We start from the raw sequence: 22,923 nt of genomic DNA, 5'->3' as shown, positions 1-22,923 counted from the left end.
TAACACCTCCTCAGTGAATTTAGTAGCAGCTGGTGGGGTGAGGAAGAAGTTAAAAAAAAAAAAATGGAGCAGCAAGTGTGGACCCCAGTCTCTCTGAAGAAGCTCTGGAGCAAATCAAGCCAGTTGTTAGACTACATCTGATAGCTACTCCCCTATGGCTATAAGCTGAACCTACTGACAGGCCCTTCCCTGGAAATACAAAATGAAAAGAGAAAATACAAAATGACTTCATTGCTTTAAATCATGCAGATTAGCATGCGTACATCTGTAAAACGCTGTTGTCAAGACAACTGACAAAGCCTCACAAGCCCATCTCTCACTTCATTCATCTATCACCTTGTTCTGTGCCCCTGGGTGCCTGCCTTCTTTCTGATGCTGTTACATAACCTTAATGTAGATGAGGACCTGCCCATTTCAGACACAGTGAAACCATTATTATTTTTGGAATGGACAACTGCCCATTTGAGGAAGTGGTAGTGAAGAGGACCTGAAGTAGGAGATGCAGGGATGACCATGACCCAACATCCAACATGCCAGATAGCCCACTGACAGTCCCAGTTGGGCCACAGATAGCCTGAAGAAATATATATATATATATATATCTTTATCTTTAAGGGCCTACTCCCTGCTTATTTAAGAAACAGAATGAAAATATAAACCACCTATTTCATAGGGTTCTTGGAGAATATATTATTACTAACTACAAAATATGCTAAGGAAAGATAAGGCATTATAAATGATATTTTAGTTATTCTAGGTCTTTTGAAACCTTCTTGGGCATTGACCAGGTTTAAACTATAAATAAGGAGCATCTATTTCACCTAAGTTACTGACAAAGGTATATTGGGTGACTTCCGTGATGTAATGAGCACTGGGTACTATATAAGACTGATTAATCATTGACCCCTACCTCAGAAACCAATAATACATATATGTTAATAACTGAATTTAAATTAAAAAATGAAAATAAATAAATAAATAAATTTGTAAAAAAATAACAACAGGGTGACTTCAAAATGTTCAATGGAATTATTCTCAAAGTGGTATATTATATGAAACACAATCACTAATAATAGGCCTACGTCTGGGGTATGCAAGCAACCCTAAGAAATTCAATAGATGACAGACATCCTAGATGAGCTCTGCATTATCTCTATTTGACAGATGAGAAGGTAACGTAAACGGCCTAATTTCACATACCTGTAAGTGCCAGAACCAGGATCCAAACATAGGTCTATTTGACTCCCGTGCTAGTAGTAGGTAAAATCTGAAGGCAAACGCCACGTGTGTCAAGCTCTCTCCAACTACCACTGCAAACATCCACATTGGAGTTGTGATGCATCCCAAACAGAGACTTGAGTTAACCAATACAGGTGAAGAAGAACTAAAACCCTAGACAGGACTGTCTTCTAGTCCAGAATGTCTTAAACATTCAGTCAGCGTCTTTTTTTCTCAAATGTGTTCAGTTTGTACAACCACACTTGTTACCTGATTTTTTTCTCTCTAACCTTTGACACTATAGCTATTATGTGTCATGGTGTGGACATCCTTGGGTTCATCTTATTTTGAACTCTGTGCTTCTTGAACTTGGATGTCTGTTTCCTGCCCCAGGTTAGGGAAGTTTTCAGCTATTATTTCTTCAAATAAATTCTCTGCCCCTTTCTCTCTCTTTTCTCCTTTGGGACCCTTAAAATGAGAATATTTGTTTGGTTGAGGTTGTCCAACAGATCTCTTAATCTATCCTCATTTTTAAAATTCTTTTTTCTTTTTGCTGTTCAGCTTGGGTGCTTTCCATAGCCTGTCTTCCAGATTGCTGATGCATTCCTCTGCATCCACTAACCTACTGTTGATTTCCCCTACTGTATTTTTCATTTCAGTTCTTCTCTGCAATTCTGCATCCTTTTTATATTTTCTCTCTGTGGAAGTTCTGAGTTCTTCCACTCTCCTCTCCAGCCCAGTGGGCATCTTTACAATCATTAAACTCTTTATCAGGGGCATTGCTTATCTCTGTTTCACTTAGTTCTTTTGAGGTTTTTGTCTTGTTCTTTCATTTGGAGCATATTCCTCCCATCTCCCCATTCTGTTTCACTTTGTGTGCTTGTTTCAATGAATTAGGCGGAACAGCTACTTCTCCTAAGTTTGAAGGAATGGTCTTGTGTATGGTTGTCCCCTGTGTAGACTATGTGTGCCTGGTGATTCTGTCTGGGAGCTGTGGCTGGCATGGCCAGCGGTCCAAGGGCACTCTGTGCTGGGCTGCCCCGGTGCGATGGCCAGAGCTGAAGTTGGCATGGGCCAGGGGTTCCTGGGGGTCTCCACACAGAGGACACCCTGGCAGGATAGCTGAGGCTGAAGTGAGTGCAAGCTGCTCTGTCCCAGGGCTTTCTGCACAGGGGGCACCCTGGCAACCCAACTGCAGCTGCAGCAGGTATGAGTCAGGAGGTGCTCTGTGCCAAGGGTGCCCTAGCAAACCATCTGGAGCAGAAGTATCCCAGGGTGTCTTGTGCCTGTGTCACCTTGGGTGTGACAGCTGGAGCAGTTGTGAGCACTGACCAGGGATGGCCCCGTGTGTGCCTCACTGGGGCTCACTGAGGCAGCCTTCTGGCTGGGACATCCGGAATCCTGTTCGCGGCCACACTACCCACTATCAAAGTGGAGGGGGAACATAAACAATGGCGTTCGCCATCCTCTCTGACCCCGAGATAGTTCCACCGGCTCCCTCGCTGTTGGCAGGGTCCTAGGGCTGGTTCCTCTCTTTTCTAGTTGCTCCTTTACATCCCGACTTTTTCTCTGTTCCCGGGGGGCCTCCTGGCTCCGCCCTGCCATGGCGCTGAGGCGGCAAGCTGTGTGCCCCAGCGCAGACCAATCTGCTCAGCTCCCTCAGTCGCGTCCCCCCATCGCAGTCCCCAGAGCGCGCGGGGTGGGGGGCGCGGGGAGCGGTGCGGGCTCCCTTCAGCGCCACGTCTCAGACTCTTGCCGTGTCCAGTCAGCCCTCGGCTCTTCCGGCTCTTCGGGAGGAACCGCTCTATACAGAGGGTTAGGGTCGGCACGCCCCTGGCAGAGGCGAGTTCAGGGTCTTCCTACGTCGCCATCTTGGACCAGATGGAGCACTTTTTAAAAACATTCTCCTCCCCCCCCCCCCGTCATGCCGTGTCAAATGCACTTCCTGCCCCTCCTGCAGTTGTCTTCAGCTGAACACGTGGAATTCTTTCCATTTGTTTTCAGCAAGCTGGGCTGTTGGACCGCATGATAGACTGGAACCCGCTCCCAGGAGCCGCCGCAGCTGTGTGCACACGCGGCTGACACGTCTTTTGCCCTTTCACCTTTGGACACGCGCGTCGGCAAACCCGTTTGGGTCATCAGGCGCACTGGCTTCACAGTGCCAGGGCGACAGGCCGTGTCCTCGGCCTTGTCAGTGCTCTGTGAGCTCCCGAGTTTTATGCATAAGAGCAATGGGTTGTTAGTCCAATTAACTCCGCAGCTATTTGAAGGGCTTCTGTAAGAGGAGGGCGAGCACAATATGTAATTTCAGCTTTTTTTTTTTTTTTGAGGAGTTTCAACCCTGCCATGAACTAAATCATTTTATCAGGTTTTTTTTTTTTTTTTCACTTGTCCCATTAAACTACAGAACTGGAACATACTCATGAATGGTTTCTTTCTGCTTTTACTCAAGGAGTTCCTGACATAACAAAAACTGGTAATTAACTGGCTCGGAGACTTTTACAATAGCCTCTTTAAATAAGTTCCAGTGCGCGGCCCCGGCAGTCCCGACTCCGCACTGCTGATAGCGCCGCAATGCACCCGCCATTAAACAGGCTCTCGCTTCACGCCCTCGTCCCCCCAGCTCGCGGCCGCGCTGTCCTGCTGCTGGGAAATGCCCTCCTGTCTCCGCGTTCCCTGTGTGTGATTCCTCCCTCCCTGCTCCCAGCCAGGCTCTGCACTCCCCAAAATGGCGGTCCTACCCGCATCGCAGGACCTGACCTGGGCTCATCGTTGTTTCCTGGAAATGTGGCTGCAAGGACCCAGCCAAGGAGAACGTCACCTTGCTATAGGGTCTCACAGTAAGAGGTTATCGCACCCTAATCTGTTCCTCCTCTTCCACTTTCCACTGCCAGCCTTGGCAAGGACAACACCAATGTCTTTCAGCAAATAATCCAGTCCAACAAATTTACACAAAAGCCTCCTGAGTGGTTTTTCTGTTTCCAAATTTGCCCACATTACCCCCACCTCCTTTTCCACAAAGCAGCCAGAATGCTCTTTGAAAATGTAAGGTGTGCCCCTCCCTAAGGTTCCCATTGCCCTTAGAATGAATCAAATTCCTTACCAAGCCAGCATTACCTGGGACATACCTACTTGACCAGGCTCATCTCTTACCAATGTCCTCACGTTCGCTCTGCTCATACCTCCCCTCTGCCCCTCACAGTCAAACTCCTTTCTGCTTCCCGGTCTTTGTGTCAGCAGCTCCCTCAGCCTGCGATGATCGTGGGCATATGGGCTGTTCCTTCCTGCCCTCAAATCTCAATTCAGAAGTCATCTCTTCCTGGAGTGCTTCCCTGACCACCAATCATAAACATGCACTCATGCACACACGCACGCACACACACACACACAAGACCAGTCATTCCGTCACATCCTCCAATTTTATTTTATTTTTTTTTAAAGATTTTATTAATTTATTTGAGAGAGAGAGCATGAGCAGCGGGGAGAGGGAGAAGCAGGCTCCCCACTGAGCAGGGAGCCCAACGTGGGAAACTCAATCCCAGGGCCCTGGGATCATGACCTGAGTCAAAGGCAAACGCTTAACCAACTGAGCCACCCAGGTGTCCCTCCAATTTTATTTTTTTAATAACAATCTTACACTATAATTATTACTACAATCCTTTGCTTACTAGTACTTGTGTTTCACTCATACAATGGAAGCCCCTCTCAAGCAGGGACCTCGTTTATCTTGTCATATCTACTCTATCTGGCACATAGAAGATGCTCAGGGAAAATTTCTCAAATGAAGTTGTTTGTGACAGGAGCTACGCTAGACACTAAAACTATACCGATGACCAAGTACCCGTGTCTGGTATCCACAATCTAGAGGAGGAAACAGGCAGGAAATATACCATGTAAGTCAAGAACACTGAAAGTGCGGGGGTGATTCGCTATGGTGGAGTTCTGCATGGAAGCAGAGCCCTGCCTTCGGATTAAACCACCATGGCATCTCCAGAGCAGGGATAGGGGATCTTTGGTGAGAGTTGGTTCTGAGACTGAGTGACTGTGCCCTGAAGTTAAACACCGAAAACCAAACTGAAAAGAAGGTGGTTCCTGGTTAAATACACCAAACCTGTTACTAACTCACCCTGCTGTGCAAATTTATTAAAGCAGTCTCCAAATAAACAAGTCCTAAAACTAATCAGGAAGTGGAAAAGCATAAAAATAATCCCCAGCCCACAACACACACCCATGAAAACAAGAAAGAAAGAAAAACGTTCTATATAAAACCCATGGGGCCAAACTCTGTCCTCAATTAGTGGTGCAGGCTGCCAGCTGAAGTCAATGGAGGTTTTCAGTCCAATAAGAGAGGCAGGATTTGGGGCCCACTATGCATTGCATTCATTTTTAGGTAATAAATCAGAAATGTCAAGTGGGTGTGCATTGGCCTTGCTGACATGGTAATTAAACTGAACAGTACTATCTTCCACACTGAGATCCACTGGAGCTCATAGCAACCGAGGAGGTTCTGAGTGGGGGGTGTGTGTGTGTGTGTGTGTGTATGTTCGTGTGTGTGCGCATGTGTGCACGTGAAGAGATACCCTTGCATGGGCCATGTTGGACATCACCGGGTGAGGGGAGAGAATTCTTCCAGCCAAAGCCAGGCCTATGTCTTGCCCAGGATTGGCTACATAATTTGTGGGCCACAGGGCAAAATGGAAGTGCCCCATGTTCAAAAATAATTTAAAATTTCAAGAAGGTGACAACACAGCATTAAGCCAAATCCAGGGCCCTTTCGAGCACAAAGTCCTGAAAGGCTGCACATGTTGTTCACCCATGAAGCTAGCCCTGACAGTAGGAATAATTCTGGAAAAGAAGCATGGGATCAGGTTTAAAGGTCTCCATCAGTATCAGAGCTGTTAATTTTGAGAATTTCCCATGTGCCAGGAACTGTTCTAAGTACTTTACATATATTAACTCCTTTATTCCTCACAATAAGGCCATAACAAAAGAAGTCTAATTATCCCCATTTTCTGTTAAAGAATCTGAGCTGCTGAGGTCACACAGCTTGAAAGTGGCCATGCAGAGATTTGAACCCACAGAGAGGGATTTTAACCACCTTCTCACCTTGTTAGTCAATGCACATGCCATTGCATGTTTCTCTCATTCTCACACTCACCCACGTCTCTTGAGACCCATTCCCATCGCAATCAGGGACTGAGTTCAAATACCCACTCGGCGGCTTGCTACTTATGAGGCCTTATGCAGCCTTGAACAAGTACCTTGACCACTCCCATCTTCCTCATCTGAATAAAAGAGATTAAAATAGTACCTATCTCTTAGTGTTGTTGTAAGAACTTACTGAGTTACTTGAAATAAAGTGTCAGGTACATAGAAAGTACTAACAAATGTTAGCTGCTAAATAAATATTATCCCAATTATGATTATGATTTGGAAACTTGACATAGAAGATTTCAAGCTAATTGCTGTCACTTGCTCTTTTCTCCCATTTGCTGGAATTTCTAGTAATAAAATTAGTAAAGAAGAACTATAACCTATCATATTTCGCTTAGAAATTTACCCATGAGGGGCGCCTGGGTGGCTCAGTCATTAAGCGTCTGCCTTGGGCTCAGGTCATAATCCCAGCGTCCTGGGATCGAGCTCCACATTGGGCTCTCTGCTCCACGGGAAGCCTGCTTCTCCCTCTCCCATTCTCCCTGCTTGTGTTCCCTCTTTCACTGTGTCTCTCTCTGTCAAATAAATAAATAAAATCTTAAAAAAAAAGAAAAAGAAATTTACCCATGAGCCTAACAACTATAATTATAATAGTAGTATCTACCATGTATTTAAACTTACCATATATCAGGAACTTTACATAAATTATGTCATTTATTTTTCAAAACCTAATGAAGGGTGTCAAGGTAGTTAAGTAGGGAAAGAATTGTCTTCTTGACACATGATGTCAGGACAACTGGATATCCATCTATGTACACAAGAATAAAAGTGGAACCCTACCTTACATCACATACAAAAATTCAAAATGGATTAAACACCTAAATGTAAGAGCTGAACTACCAAACTCTTGAAAGAAAACATAGGAGAAAATCTTCAAGACCTAGAGTTAAGCAATGGTTCTTAGATATGACACCAGAAGTACAAGTTACAAGAGAAAAATAAATTGGACTTCACCAAAATTAAAAGCTTTTGTGCTTCAAATGACACATTGAGAAAGTGAAAAGACAACCCACACAATATGTAAAAATGTTTGTAAATAATGTATCATGCAAAGGGACTTGTATCCAGAATATATAAAGAACTCTTAAAATTCAGCAATAAAAAGACAATTAACCCAATTAAAAATCAGCAAAACATTTTAATAAATATTTGTCCAAAGAAAATATATAGATGACCAATAAGTACAAGAAAAGATGTTCAACATCATTAGTCATTAGGGACATGCAAATCAAAATCACAATGTGATACCATTTCACACCCACTAAGATGGCTAAGATCAAAAGGATATACAGTAACAAGCACAGTTGAGGATCTGAAAAGATTGGAAGCCTCATTTTCTGCTGGCAGGATTATAAAATGGTGCAATGGCTTCGGAAAACAATTAGGCAAATCCTCCAAAAGTTAAGCAGAGTTTGTATAGGACCCAGCAATTCCATCATAGTCCTATACCCCAGAGAAATGAAGTCATATATCAATACACAACTTTGTACACTAATGTTCATAGCATTATTCATAACAGTCAAAAAAGTGACAATAACCCAAATGCCCAACAACATACCAGATGAATAGATAAAACATGGTATATTCACACAATGGAAGATTATTCAGCAAGAAAAAAGAATGAAGTACCAGTGCATGCTACAACATGGATCAATCGTGAAAAATAATTGTAAGTAAAACAAGCCAGTCATGAAAAACCACACGTTGTATGATCTTATGTATATGAAATGTCTAGAATAGACAAATTCATAGAGACAGAAAGTAGGTTAGTGGTTGCCAAGAGTTGGGGGAAAGGAGAAATGGGGAGTGATCGCTACTGTGTATGGGTTTCTTTTGGGGGCGATGAAAATGTTCTAAAATTAGATAGTGCTGATGGTTGCACACTGTAAGTATATGAAAAACCACTGAAGTCACTTTAAAAGGGCAAATTTTACTGTACGTAAATTATATCCCAATAAATCTGTTATTAAAAACAAAACTCCCAAATTCAAATGAGGTCAGTTTCATTTCCCCTATTTTGCAGACAAGGGAAGTGAAGTTCAGAGTGGGTGAATAACTTGCTCAGGGTCAAAGAGCAAGGCAGCAGGGGCTTCGATTTTAAACCTCCATGCTTCTCATTTCCACCTCTGTGCCTTCACCAAACTGCCTGCAAAGCTTTGGAAATGAGAAAAATTCCTCCTCAAAAGAAGGAAGAGGCTCTGCCACAGCTGGCTTAGATCTGAGGTCACTTAATTCAATCCTCATTTCCCCAAGTCCTTTGCTGCCAGCTTGATCCTAGGTCCCTGGCAGATGGGCGTGTGGCAAGGCGCACGGGAAGCCTATGAAAGGTCATAAACCTTATGTCAGTGTGACCACCGACCCAGACTGTGGCCTACTGGCTCCGATCGAGAAGTCTATCCCAACAATCAATAGTAATGGCAGAGGTTCAATTCAATTGCTCACAAATCCCCATCCATCATTAGGACAGCAGAATGACAGCCCTGGCCTTCCTAGGACCTAGTCTTTCACATTCACGGGCTTAATGCAAGTAGATGGTCCTTTCACCCTTAATGATTCCCCATTTCGGAGCACTGAAGCTTCTCCTGAAGTAGTACCTAATATATAGTCCTATCATTTATTGTACATTGTATTTACTCTGTGCTATATATCATAATTATCTGCTAACCTGTCTTCCTCTACTCCCTCCTCAGTGTGACTCTTAAAGGAAGACTGTGTTCTATTCATTTTTAAATTTCCCACACCATGGAAACTTCCCACCACTTATTAATAAAAGTTCTGGTTCCATTCCCTGAGTGTGCACTCTGTGCCAGGATCTGGGCTAAAGTTTTACAAGCCTGATCATATTTTGATTCTCCCAACAACCCTAGGAGGGAGAGACTATCACAACCCCAAGTTTACAGCTAGCAAGTGGCAGCCCAATAAATCTCTTTGAATTTCTCTGGACCTCATTCTTGGTCACTGTGAATATTCTTCTTTCTGGTTCACAGACACGGTAAAGGCATGGGCTATATTTTCACTGATTCACATCAGGTTGTATACACCTGGCAAACAGAGATGCCAGGCAGGGTGGTGTCAACTAGAACATAACAGATGAACAGCATTCTTGTGGATTTGCTCATAAACACTCTCCCAGGGGTCAGCTGCCTAAATTCCAATTTTCCCATTCAGAAAGCAAGTTTATACAATTGTGTGCCTGAGAATGACCTTGGCTAAAATTTCTATTATTATACTAAAGCAAAGTGAGAAATGATGTTGTGTTTTTAAAGTCTGAGTGATTTAGTTGAATGCCTTTCTTTTTCTTTTTGGTAGAGGTTGGAATTTCCTACTATTTGGGGGTTATTTTTCTGACTGAGGGCTATGGCACCCACAGTCTGACGGTTGGTAACAACTTTCTGGAGTTTAGGTGATCGCTTTCAGTGACTAAGGCAAATCATAAAAATAGGACTGTTGTTCCTCTCTCTTTGCAACTGGCTGGTTGGAGAATTTGAGGTGCTTTGCCTCCATCCCAAGCACTCATAATGTTGATTTTTAAAACCAGCTATCCACTTCAAAATCCACCAGCCAGGACTTGAAAAGGTATATCCTCAAGTTCTTTCTTTGTGATGTCAGCACAGACAGGATCACAGATTTATCAACTCTCCATAGCATGCAGAAAGGCCCATTTTAATGCGCCTTCCAGTTTCAACTTCACACTTGGGGACAGAATTTAAGACATCAGTTCTCACTGGCATGTACATGAGAATAACTGAGTAAGGCATAAAATATCTCCATGGCCACCTTCTGTTGCCTTGGCCCGAGGCTCCGTTGTAAATTACCATTGTACCCCTTGCAACCAGGTCACCAAGACTTTGATATCCTTGTCTGTTCCCACCTCACCTTACCACCATCTGGAAAGAGGCGTTTTCTTATTGTGGTAGGTTTTGTTGAGGGGGGAGGATGAAGTTTCTATTTCTGTGTCAGTCTCGGCTTGGGATATGTATGTGTTTTGCTTTATTTCATTTGGCAGAGGGAGGTTTATGAAACGGAACTTCCTTTTTCTTTACTGGTTGCCCTCTTTTCTTGGACTCTGCCTCTCTCCCACCTCCTGGTGCTTCTGTCTTTCCTAATATCCTTGCCCCCAGTAACTCAATCCCCCCCCACACTACCAGATAACTATCCTAAGACTATACATGGCCCAAGGAGAAAAATGGGGACAAGGGAGAAGAGAACGTTTGATGTTGGTCAAGATCAGAGCAGGCTGGGTTAGTTTGGCGAAGCCATGAGCTGTTGGAATCTAAGGTAACCCATAAGCCAGCCAGAGGCCCTCAGATCTTTGTGGGTATGAAGAAAATTGTCCAGAGCCCACCTTACCCATTCTGTGGCCTTTGGAAACCCGAAGCTTTGTTCCAAGTCTCTGCTCCTTCCAGGAGCCCCTCCTCAAGGTCTTTGGCTGCAACTTCTGAACTGCCTCCTTCCCACACAGCAGGCCTGCTATGGATCCGGTGCCTTCTTCATTTTCCATAATCAAAAGGTGAAACTCCCCCACCCAACTCTTTCACAGGCTTATAAACTTTACCAAAATGTCCCAGGCAGGTTTACCCTCTCTCTCCTTCCTCCCACGTCTGCTCTTACTCACCCATTCCCTAATTTCCACCCACCCAGCTCCAAACTTTTCTCCAGCTTCCCTTCCCCTCGGAGCCAGTCCAGAAACCTCTCCCCAAACACCCATCAAGACATCTCTTTTACCAAAGATACTTCTCCCCTCAAAAACAATCTGTTACCATTATTAGAATAATAAAAATTTTCTCCACCCTATTCCTCTGGGAAATCCTGGTGATGTTCAGAAAATGGGGAGAAGTCATGTTCTGCTGAGATGCTGTTGAGAGCAAAGTTGACTTTAGGTAATAGTGAGGAAAGGTGAGCAGGGATTGAACAGTAGAATAAGATTTGGACTGCACAGATACCAAATAAGGAAGGGGACAGAGAGAGAGAGGGAGAGAAGAGGTATCCAAGGAGAAGAAAAATCAGTGTTTGGAGGTCTGTGGGAAAACTTTGGTGACAAAGACATCAAGGCAAGGGCAGAAGGAAAATCCCTGGAGCTAGGCTGCCCCTCAGCTCTGCAGAGACTCTTGAGGGCTCACTCCCAGTATAGGTGGGAGTCTGGGCCTCTCGGAACACCATCCTGAGCCACGGGTAGGCCCTGCTGTAGAAATGAGACATTTGACAGCCCAGCCTCCGAACTTGGGACCCTGGAGTCTTACAAGAGGCTTCCGAGTACTTTTGTTTCCCTCAGCATCATGCCCTCCCTGCAGCCTCATGAGCTGACTTCAGCAACCCTTGCGCTCACTCATTGTAGACGAGGAATGTGTTGGGTTGAAATCCTGATTGAACTAGCTATATTACCACAGGCGATTTCTTCTGGGTCTCAGTTTGAGCCTCAATTTCTTCACCTATCAGATAGAGTCAGTGACACCTACCTTGCAGGGTTCTGTGAGGACTAGAGCTAATCTATAAAAGGCACAGGGCTTGACATAGAGTGGTGCTCAGTAAAGGGCAACTGGTCATATATATGAATGTTTAATTTATGTTTAATTATCATTGCAAACAATAATGAACGTAATGTCCCATTAATTTTGTTGTAACTTTTACTGAACTATGATCAGTGGTGTGTTGATAAATACATACCACTGATTATAGTTAAATTACAACCAGATTGGGGGAGGGGAAGCCTGATTTGAGCATTTGCTGACTTCCATCGTGTCACTACTCCCATCACAGTCAATTTCAAACGACCAATGTGACGTCATTGAGCATGGCGCCGGGAAGAGATGAAGGCTATCCTGCACAACCCTGACTATAATGCTCAAATCTGCACAGATGTGTTCAGATGTTACAGTTATGCATTACAGTTATGCACTTACAACTTACAAGAGGAAATTTTGTAGAATATTCCCACTCAATCAAGAATTGCCTCTTAACAGGAAGCAGGGATTGCCCCTTCAGATCTCCATATTCTCCCAATTCCACATTGTGCCCCTTTTGTCAGCATGTGTTTTCATGGTTTTTAAAGACAGAAACCCCCATAGGATGCATACACACATGTGTGCACGGGCACTGAGCTTTCCCACCCTGTTCTCTGACAATCCACATAAATATGGATTATATTTGAAAATCAGCCTTGACTAAACTAAACTCTTCTAATAGCTTGTAACATCAATTTAATGATAGATAAAATAAAGGAAAATTACATTCTCCTTCACTTAAACGCTAAGCCGTTTTAATTGTTTTACTAAAAAAAAAAAAACTTAATTTCTCCCTGTAATTATCAATATATTTCCATCACCCCAGGAAATAAAAAGACTCCTTTCAGGGGCATTTTTAACACCTGTAAATTCCCCAGATGTTAGAATGAGTCTGTGAGAGTAGAGAGAAAAAAAGCTTATTTTATAGTCTAGCAGTTTCTCAGTTTGCTTTTTATTTTTTAAATCCTTTCATTGTATTTTTGATTAGTAGTGGATAAATAATGTTTGGATTAAAAATCCCTACTGTATGATTATACTCAACACTCCTGCTACCAGTTTCCCGCATTGAAAAATTAATGAACATATATCTAGTTCTCAACGTGAGAACCATGATGGTCATACCTAGTGCAGGAGGGAGCCAGAGGGGTCTTCTTACTACAAATTTTACTTGGTAAAGGAGCACATTGAGTTACAGGATGGCCCCATGATTTGTCCATATGGTGTCATATGGACTTTTACACTATGCTAGACCACCCTCCGTACCCTTACCCCCCTATGCACACATACACACACACACACGCACACGTGCACACACATGAGGTGGGATGTACAGTCACAAAATTCAGCAGAAACCATAACATTGGATATGCCCCCAAATGCAAAGGTAGGCATTTTAATAATTATTTATTTAAGAAATATTTATTGGACACCTACTATATGCTGGGTACTGCCATCCTGATACGATCTGTTTCTAAGCTTATGATGGAAACTCTTTTCCTTAAGTTCCTACATCGCTAATGTAACATGCAGCCCTCCCAGATGTAGACTTATCCATTGTGCTCACGAGAAACTTGACTGCAAGACACCATGAGGTTTGGGTTTACATTGATAACAAAACCTGAGGATTTTGCTCTCTGCTGTTTCTTTGCTTAACTCTGGACTTTATAAAGACAACAGAGGATTTGTGGGAATGATCAAACCCTTATTGTGGAAGAAGAACACCGGATGGATGGCTTGCTAGGCAGTTAACTGAATCAGGATTATGGCCATAAATTGTTTTTTCCCCTAAGTCATGCCACCAACAGCAAAAGAATGGTTCTTGAATTAGACAGTTCTGGAAACATACCTAGCTCCAGCACTTACCTGCCGGGAGAACTTCAGCAGGTTACTGTACTCCTTTGAGCCTCAGTTTCCTCATCTGAAAAAAAAAGGGAACAATCCCACTGGGCTCAGAGGCTTGTTGGGAGATAATATGTAACCGCTCAGGCAGCACAGCAGCCTACAGGGTAATGACCCTACACATGTGAATCCCCTTTCCTTTTATCTTCCCTACCCACCCCGATGGAAGGGGAGTGGACAGGAGAACGGGAATTCAGGGAGATCATGAGCAGGAGGGGATGGAAGCAAAAGGAATGGAAAAGGAATGGCCTAGCTATGGGACCCCAAGAATAACAAAGGGAGAGACTGTGGTGAAGAGCAAGGGGGGCTCAGAGCCCCGCTAGGGGGTGTTAACCCCCAGAGGTTTCAGAAGAAGGCCTTGGGGAAGCTTCAGGCCTTCTCTAGCCTAATGTTGAAGGTCAGGTGGTGGTGCTTCCACTGTGTCCTACCGGCTATAAACAATCACAAGGACAGCCCTGCTTCAAAGGAGGGGCATTGGAGTCCTCCTTGAAGTCAGAGCGCAAAGTCACATTTTAGAAGACAGGTGGGATGGGGTATCGTCACAAAATACAATCTACAGCTGGACACCTGGGACAAAAACCTCTGCTCATCTTCCCACAGTATGATACCTAAATCATCCAATTACAGCCATGAGGCCAAAAGCACGTTGGTCACTACTGAGAGAGTCTTTGCTCTGATCTAAAAGTGTATGTGCACTCAGTTCAATCCTGGAATGCCAGCTGGGTCAAAGGTTGGTAGATGACTCTGGCAGAGCCAGTAGGGTAGCAATTTGGAGCATTGGTCTAAAGAAGGCTCTAAAATAACACTCGGACCTAAAAAATCTCTAGGAATGTAAGATAGGAAGAAAATTTCAGAGATCAGAAGTCCTCGAAGGAAGCATGCTACATGTCGTTGGAACAAATAACTCAGGAAAGTTCTCAGAGGTGGGGAATGATACTCAGAAGGGAGCATGCTTATGTAACAACAGAGTGCCTTCCACTGAAGTGCCTTCTCAGGAGGGTGGGCCCAGCCAACTCAGAACTTTTGCTTTCCTGGGTGAATTATGCACATCTGACTTGTGAGTAGAAAAAGGCAGATGTTGCCATTAGAGGCCCTTCACGTCTGCCCATCCCTCATGTAAATTTCAGCCTCTTCTCTAGAAAAATAGTAAACAGGTAATTAAAAGGTGATATGTCACTGTCTTGGCCTTGGACTCCAGATCCATTACTCTGGGCATCAAATTCCCTGCCAAAGGAACCGTGGGTCAAGGTTGGGTGATGGTCTCCATGTTAGAGCAATGGGTTTGAGACTCAGAGCAGGTCTGCCTTCCAACGACTTTGTTCTCTGGGGTTTACTCTGCATTTTGGAAGCTTTCACCCCAATCTGGATCCATTTTTTTAAAAATAGGGACAATAGGGCGCCTGGGTGGCTCAGTTGGTTAAGCGACTGCCTTCGGCTCAGGTCATGATCCTGGAGTCCCGGGATCGAGTCCCGCATTGGGCTCCCTGCTCAGCAGGGAGTCTGCTTCTCCCTCTCCCACTCCCCCTGCTTGTGTTCCCTCTCTCGCTGTGTCTCTCTCTGTCAAATAAATAAATAAAATCTTAAAAAAAATAAAATAGGGACAATAATAATACTTCTCTCCATAGCATTAGTGTATGAGTTAGACGAGATAATGCACACGGGCAGTCAGTGAACACTGGAGATCACGTTATTGTTACTGGCATGGTGGCAGGAGGTGGCATCTTCATCCTTCTTCCTAAATACTTGCCTGGCTGCCTCCCCAGCCACAGTGCAGTTTCAGAATGGCATGGGGTTGATCAGTGTCACTGTCACCATTACAAAACTTTCCCTGTCTACAAAGGCTTTGGCTAAGAGTTCTCAAATTAAATAAAACACAGAAGATAATCTCCCATCTCAGAACACACAGTACTTGATATTGCCGATCAGGGAGCTTGCATTCTCCCAGAGCCATTCCTTGCACCTTGACAACAGAGGCATTTTCAAATAAATATAAATTCCAATAGGGGCAGTGCCAAGACCCAGTTGTGACAAAACCACCAGCCAAGCCAATGGAGTTATTAGGAATTATCTCTTAAGGAGAGAACTAAATGTGAAAACTACGTAATGCTTGAACTTCACTTGTAAGCATGGTTTTCTTTATGATTTGGGGGTGAGTCACCTAATTTCAAGTGCCTGACTATATTCAGGAGTCAAACCACCAGGTTTCTCTTAGGGAGTATGGGATGGGCCAAAGGGCTCCCCTGAAGGTGCTTCAGAAGAGCCGCCTCCCCACCCCTGCATCTCCTGCTCGTTCTCCCCTTTGCAGATGTAAACATGCCACAAAATGGGGCGAGACGGCTGAGAACCAGCTTGGCAGATGCTTCGTGATTCTACTAATATCAATATTAATTTTTGTAGGCTTCCTTTTTTCAGAGCATTGAGCTGGAGGTGCAATTTGTACAGACCCTGGTGTTTGGGAAGGGATTTGTGAGCCTGCTCAAAGGTGACTCCCTTGCCACTTCCTCCATGGCATCATGCAAAACTCTAGTTCAAACCCAAGGCAGCAGGGAGACGGGGAGGGGGGGATGCAGTCAAGCCATTTCTCACAGGCCAAATCGCAGAGGCTGAAAAACAAGTACCTGGGTATTATGCGCCTGCCTCTCTGGTGTTTTTGCCGCCAATTTCCCACTTGGCCACATGTGCACATTTAATTAATGTTCTGCTCATCACCTCCTGCAAGTCATTAATAATGATGCTCTGTAGATAGCAGCCCATCTCAGAGCCTGCCAGAAGCATGCCACTGGCCACCATCTCCCGAGCAGTCCACGGCCGCCCACCGGCTGCTCACGTGGCCTTCCAGCCAGGTTTCGATCAGTGAGACAGAGCTCAGAACCAGCTCAGCTGAATTCATCTTTCAAGTGAGATTTCCGGCTGCATCCATTTCATTTCCTTCACCCACCAATGTTGTGGAGGTTGTTTTTTTTTTTAATTCTATTAAAAAATGCAATTAAATTTGTCTCATGGAATTTGCTCTTTAAAAATCCAGACAGCTGCTTGCTCATGGTGGCATTATGCTCTTGATTCTTATGCATTTTTTCCTTCGTCTCCATTCCATTACTTTACTGAGGATTAAAGACAGGCTTACCAGATGGCAAATGCCAGGATCTCTTCCCACCCCCACCTCCCATTCGGAAGACTAGTATCATATCAGCCATAATACATACCCTGGGTTCCTCTACGCAGCTCTTGGAAGAGACAGCAATTGTTTCATTTAAATTCATTAGCTAATGCCCAAAACCCAGTGAAGGGGCAGGAGGTTAGGAATGAGAAAACCTAAGTACCATTCACAGGAACTTGCTGGAAATGCTGCAACCAGTCTCTCCCCCGCCGTGCCTCAGTTTCTTCATCTCTCCCACCTCACTTGCTTCCTCCACCAGCTCTCAGCCATAAAGCACTCGTTAGGCTGGGAAGCAAATGAGGTAATGTCTGTGGCAAGATGGTTTGTGCGTTTCCAAAGAAAGACACCGTATAAAAAGCATTCTGATTGCTAACAGTCAGAGATGCTGAGGATTTGGCCTGGCTGGCTTCATAAACTATTTAACTGCCTGCTTCTTGCAAAAACTATTTTTATCAGTTAATTACACATTTTTCTTATTAAATAACAATGTCAAAGCATTTCTTGCTCATTTTCTTGTCATGATTAATTTAATCTGCCTTCCTTTATTAAAAGTCCAGTTTTCCTTCTCTCGTCTTATCCACCCTGCTAGACTAGTAAAAACCCCACGACCATTCAACTTCTCTGATTAACATTAACCCATTCTACTTCTGTTCTTTTCAAATTTTCCCAAATCCCTGAAATAGTCTCTTTCTCTCACAAGAATGTGTGTCTGGTGTCTAAGGAAGCACCAAACTCTAAAGAAAGGACGTTGCCCTAGTGAATGGCTTCCCTTCTCTCTTTTCTTGGGCCTTCCACCAAAAGGCAAATTCTCAGAGGTAGACCAGATTTAAAGGCAGCCCTGGGTCTTAGCCTGCCTGGGGAGAGACAAGAAAGTCAGAGAGAGAGCACTGGTCATGTTTGATTTCAAAACAGGCACACATGTGATATGCCCAGGATTTGGGGGAAAGAATAAGAAGAGAAATGCCAATGGCATTCACCACACTGTAAGACTCTTTCCTGTTGTTGTTATTATTATTTATAATTACTGATTATTGAAATAATATTAATAATACTGCTATGATTATATACTTAAGCCCTTGACATGGAAAGGGGACGTAAGGCATTATTATTATGTGGTTCCTGCTATTGCTTGGACTCACAGAGAGACATTAGAACTTTGAGAAGAGAAACCACAGTTTTTGAGGCAAAGTAGTTAACCACAAGAATTACAGACATGGTAACAGAAAAAGTAATTTCACATGTTTTATCATTATCATTATTATTATTATTAGCCACTTGTAGTAGTAGGCAGCATCTAAAATGACTGCCTCCAAATATTCCCTTCTCTGTGTAATCTCCTCCCCGTGAGCATGGGCTGGACTTATTGACCCACTTTTTCCTAATGAATGGAATTCCCCATAAATGATGAGACATCACTTCCAAGAGTGAGTTACACGAAGTCTTTCTTCTTAGATACCTTCCCTCACTTGCCAGTCACCAATGGGTGAGCCACCCTATGATGAGGCCTGGATGGCAAGGGCTTGAGACACATCCTGTGACAACTGAGGCCCTCAGTCCTAGGATCCATGAGGAAGAAATCCTACCAATAACCACACAAGTCAGCTTGGAAGCAGACCCTCCCCCCAACTGAGGCTACAGATTAGACTGCAGTCCCAGAAGACAGCTTGATTACAACCACATGAGACATTTCGAGACAGAAACACTCAGCTAATCCACACCCATATTTCCATATCCCACAGAAACTGTGTATAGTAGATGTTTGGCTTTTTTAAGCCACTACATTTTGGGGTAATTTGTTACTCAGCAGTTGGTAACTAATACATGACTCTTCCTACAGCAAAGTTAATCCAGAAGTAACACTACATACTACAGGGATGGGAGAAAAAATACTCTGCCTCTCTATCCTCTGCCCATGAAATTATTAATCAACCAAAACCCTTTATCTTGCTGGATGTGATCTTAAAACCTTCTCAACGCAACTCTCCAAGCAGCCATCCCCAATTAGTTGGTCTGGCAGATGAGAGAAAATCTATTTGCAGACCCCTGAACAGTGTAAAGAGAAGACTTGGAGTTAAAAGACCTGATTCTACTTATAAGAGAAGAGACTTTGGGTGAATCACTATAATCACTTATACTTTCTGAGCTTCATTTTCCTCTTCAATAAAATGGAGGTAATCTGGGGACCCTGGGTGGCTCAGTCAGTTAGGCGTCTGCCTTCGGCTTGGGTCATGATCCCAGCTTCCTGGGATCGAGTCCCACATTGGGCTCCTTGCTCAGTGGGGAGCCTGCTTCTCCCTGTCCCTCTGCCCCTCCCCCTGCTGTGCACGTGCATGCTTTCTCTCTCTCTTTCTGTCCAATAAATAAATAAAATCTTTAAAAAAAAAATGGAGGTAATCTGTCTGGGTGCTCTGAGGTACAAGGAACACAATACTAAACTAAGATAGCCTAAGGAAGATTCGTCTTCTTTCCAGCTGGCCACCTCAGCATGTTGGCATCTCCGCACAAGATGGTTATAGCTGCTCCAAGCCTCACATCCTCCCAAAAGAATGCCCCTAGGCATGAAAAGGAAGCATTCTTGTCTCCTGGTCTACATGTGAGAAACATTTTCTCCAAAAATATCTGCAGGAGAATTCCCCAGACATCATATTGGTCAGACCTGGCTTACATGCCTATCCCTAAGTAATCACAGGCTAAGGGGATCTGGCTGAAACCGTGATCAGCTTAGACTATCCCCATTTCACCCCTGAGCTTTGAAGAGGCCTACTGGCCCCTAAGGAGATGGCCATCCAGAGAAGAAAAGCAGAAGCAGAATTTGAGCTTCTTCATTTTTTTTTTAAGATTTATTTATTTATTTGACAGAGAGAGAGAGCAGGAGGAATGGCAGGCAGAGGGAGAAGCAGGCTCCCTGCTGCGCAGAGAGCACAGCTTGGAGCTCGGTCCCTGGACCCTAGGATCATGACCTGAGCCAAAGGCAGACACTTAACCAACTGAGCCACCCAGATGCCCCCAGAATTTGAGTTTCTATGCACATAAAATGAAGAGGGGGAAGTTAATGCTGGGTAAATGTGTTAGTTCACATAGGCCAACTTATGCTGGAGTATTATATATATATATATATATATAATGGCTTAACCCAATGAAATCTTATTTCTTGCTCATACTACATACCCCATGCAAGCCAGTCAGGGCCAGGCCGACAGGGGCTCCACCTCTTCAACACAAGGCCTGGGATTGGCTATAGGAGCATAGAAAATCTGGAGTGGACTTTCCTCCTATGTCACTTTTACTCACGTTTTTTTTTGGCCAGAACCAGTCAACGACCCCACTTAACTACATGAGGGCTGGAAAGTCTAATCTTCCTTGTACTGGAAGGGGGAAAAATGGAACAGGAATGGTTTTGACCCCAATAGACAAACAAGACTGTCTGCAATAAAACCGTATCTCCTCAAAAGATTTTAGGAGGTTCAAATGAGACAATGTATTTATCCATTTCTCAAACATTCATTAAATACATAAGGCCTACCAAGTACTAAGCTGGGAGAGCTCAATAAAACATAATCACCACCCTCCTCACAGATATAACCATTGAGAAGGTAATCACACATCTGAATCTGAATGTCAATCAAAATTTATTTGCCCTTAGGGGCGCCTGGGTGGCTCAGATGGTTAAGCATCTGCCTTCAGCGCAAATCATGATCTCCAGGTCCTGAGATTGAGCCCCGTGTCCGGCTCCCTGCTCTGCAGGGAGCCTGCGTCTCCCTCTCCCTCTGCTGCTCCCCCTGCTTGCGCTCTCTCTGTCTCTCTCTCCTCCCCCTCTCAAATGAATAAAGAAAATATTTTTAAAAAATTTTTAATTGCCCTTTTCTTCCCCTTCCAAGTCTTCAGTGCTCACCTCACATATTTTGTGTTCCTATTATTGGTTTTAATTTTGTCTTCCTATTGTTGGTTTCAAAGTCTTTGCAATGCCCTCAAGAGGAGTCACAATCAGAAAGGACGAGGGGACTAATCTGGAGTGGCAGTGTCCAGGGATGAGGGACAATAGTTATGGAGACAACACTGTAGGCAACTCCAAACTACCATCTTTCCGTTGATCCCCCTCAGCTTGCAGCTTTGGAAGAACCAGTTGTTACCTTGTTTCTTTCCAAATCCCTTTACCTGTGGCTCGGGACCTCATGAAAGAGAAGAGACTCCTGCTTGAGTCAGTTCTAACAGTTCATTCACTTCCCTCCTCCTTTAGCCACCATTATTGTTGCTGGTTTCACCCCTCTCCTGAGTGTCAGCTTCTTCAGGAAGGTACCATGACATTCTTAGGGTGGCTAAGTCTGCAGTTAGACAGACCCCGGAATGTCAGTGGCTTCATACAAACTGCTTGCTGGAATTGCCTCTTCAATTCAGGTCTCTGCAGAGGGTCTTCCCCACATGGTCATCAGAGACTCAAGCTGACAGTGGTTTTACATTTTCAGCCATGGCTTCTAGGCTTGCCCTGGGCATTGACAGCCCCACAAACCAGAGAAGAAAGATCATGGACAATACACAAGGGAGATTTACAGCAGGCTGGGTCTGAAAACAGCATCCTTCACTTCTTCTCATATACCATGGGAGCAAATTCAGTCGCATGACCACACCTAATTGCAAGGGAGGCTGGGAATTGTAATTTAGTTATGTGCCCAGGGAGAAAGGAGAACAGATTTTGGTGGACAGCTAGCAATCTCTCCCACACTCACCCACACAGCTTCTTATTTTTCAACTTGGCAAAAGCTGAGTTCATGGAGTATTTCTATACAGCATTATATTCTTTGGTCTGCCAAGGCAATGATCTTTCTGGGAGAAGATTCACAAATCTCACAGTGCAATTAATGGGCAGAGATCTGACCCACTGGCCATTTTGCCTGTGGTATCCCTCCATCTCAATTCTCAATCAGGTTCTCCAATCCTAGATGTAATCTTGAGAATATAAAGTGATCTAGACATTTCCAACTTAGGTACAAGCCAACAGATGCTCCCCATGAGAGAATCATCCTTTTCCAAGCAGTAACAAGGGGAGAAAGTCTTATGTGAAACACATTTCACCAGACATAAGACATTGGGAGAGGTGCCTCTCTGAGCAACTTTCATTCACTCATTCACTGAACAAATATTTATTGAACACCCAGGTATGTATCAGGCATTATGTTAGGACTGGCAATAAATACCATGAGGAACCAGGCTGACATGATCTCCTGGACCCTATAGCCTAGACCAAAAGAAGAAAGTACCTAGAAATATGAAGGAAATACATACTATGATTAAGTAATTATAAAAGAAAAACTGGGGCAAAGGCAGAGAATAACAGCAGAGGGGGGAGGGGTGACAGGTAAGTTAAGCCCCGGAGGATAAGGTATAGCCATGCAAAAGGGGAAGGAAGAGGAGGCAAGCACTCCAAGCACAAGGCACAGCATGTGCAAAGTCCGTGGAAAGGGCAAGAGCCTGACGTGGCTGAAAATGATGAGGGAAGAACTGGCGGGAGGTGAGACCGGAGTAGTGGGCAAGGCCCACATGAAGAGTTTTATAGGTCTGGATGTGGACTTTGAATTGGAATCTGAATAAAACAAGAAGCCATCTAAGGCTTTAAGTAGTAAAGGGACATGACTCCACACCACGTCAGCCCGCTACAGCTGCCATCACAAAGCACCATAGATTGCGTGGCTCATACAACAAAACGTGTTGTCTCCCAAGCTCCAGAGGCTGGAAGTCTGACATCAGATATCAGTGGGGCTGGTTCCTGCTGAGAGCTGTGAGGGCCAATCTGTTCAAGGCCTCTCTGCTAGCTTCTGGTGTTTTGCTGGCGATCTTGGCGTTCCTCACAGATGGCGCTCTCCTTGTGTCTTCACATCATCTTCACTCCAGGTGCATCTTTTTCTCTCCACGCGGCATTCTTTCTATAAGGACTCCCAT

At 44.2% G+C, this 22,923-nt stretch overlaps 1 long non-coding RNA gene across 1 annotated transcript in view; it reads right to left on the bottom strand.

Moving 5' to 3' along the window:
- Positions 1–22,923, bottom strand: part of LOC145721114 (uncharacterized) — a 117,381-nt gene that overhangs the window by 59,173 nt on the left and 35,285 nt on the right. Inside the window, exon 2 of the long non-coding RNA XR_014144580.1 lies at positions 13,797–13,846. This is a non-coding gene — a long non-coding RNA (uncharacterized LOC145721114). The remainder of the gene's footprint in view (positions 1–13,796; positions 13,847–22,923) is intronic.

This window comes from Leptonychotes weddellii, chromosome 4 (assembly GCF_054177405.1).
Source record: "Leptonychotes weddellii isolate Sample4059 chromosome 4, ASM5417740v2, whole genome shotgun sequence".
Classification (NCBI taxonomy): Eukaryota; Metazoa; Chordata; class Mammalia; order Carnivora; family Phocidae; genus Leptonychotes; species Leptonychotes weddellii.
This window is presented reverse-complemented; position numbering and strand designations above follow the sequence as displayed.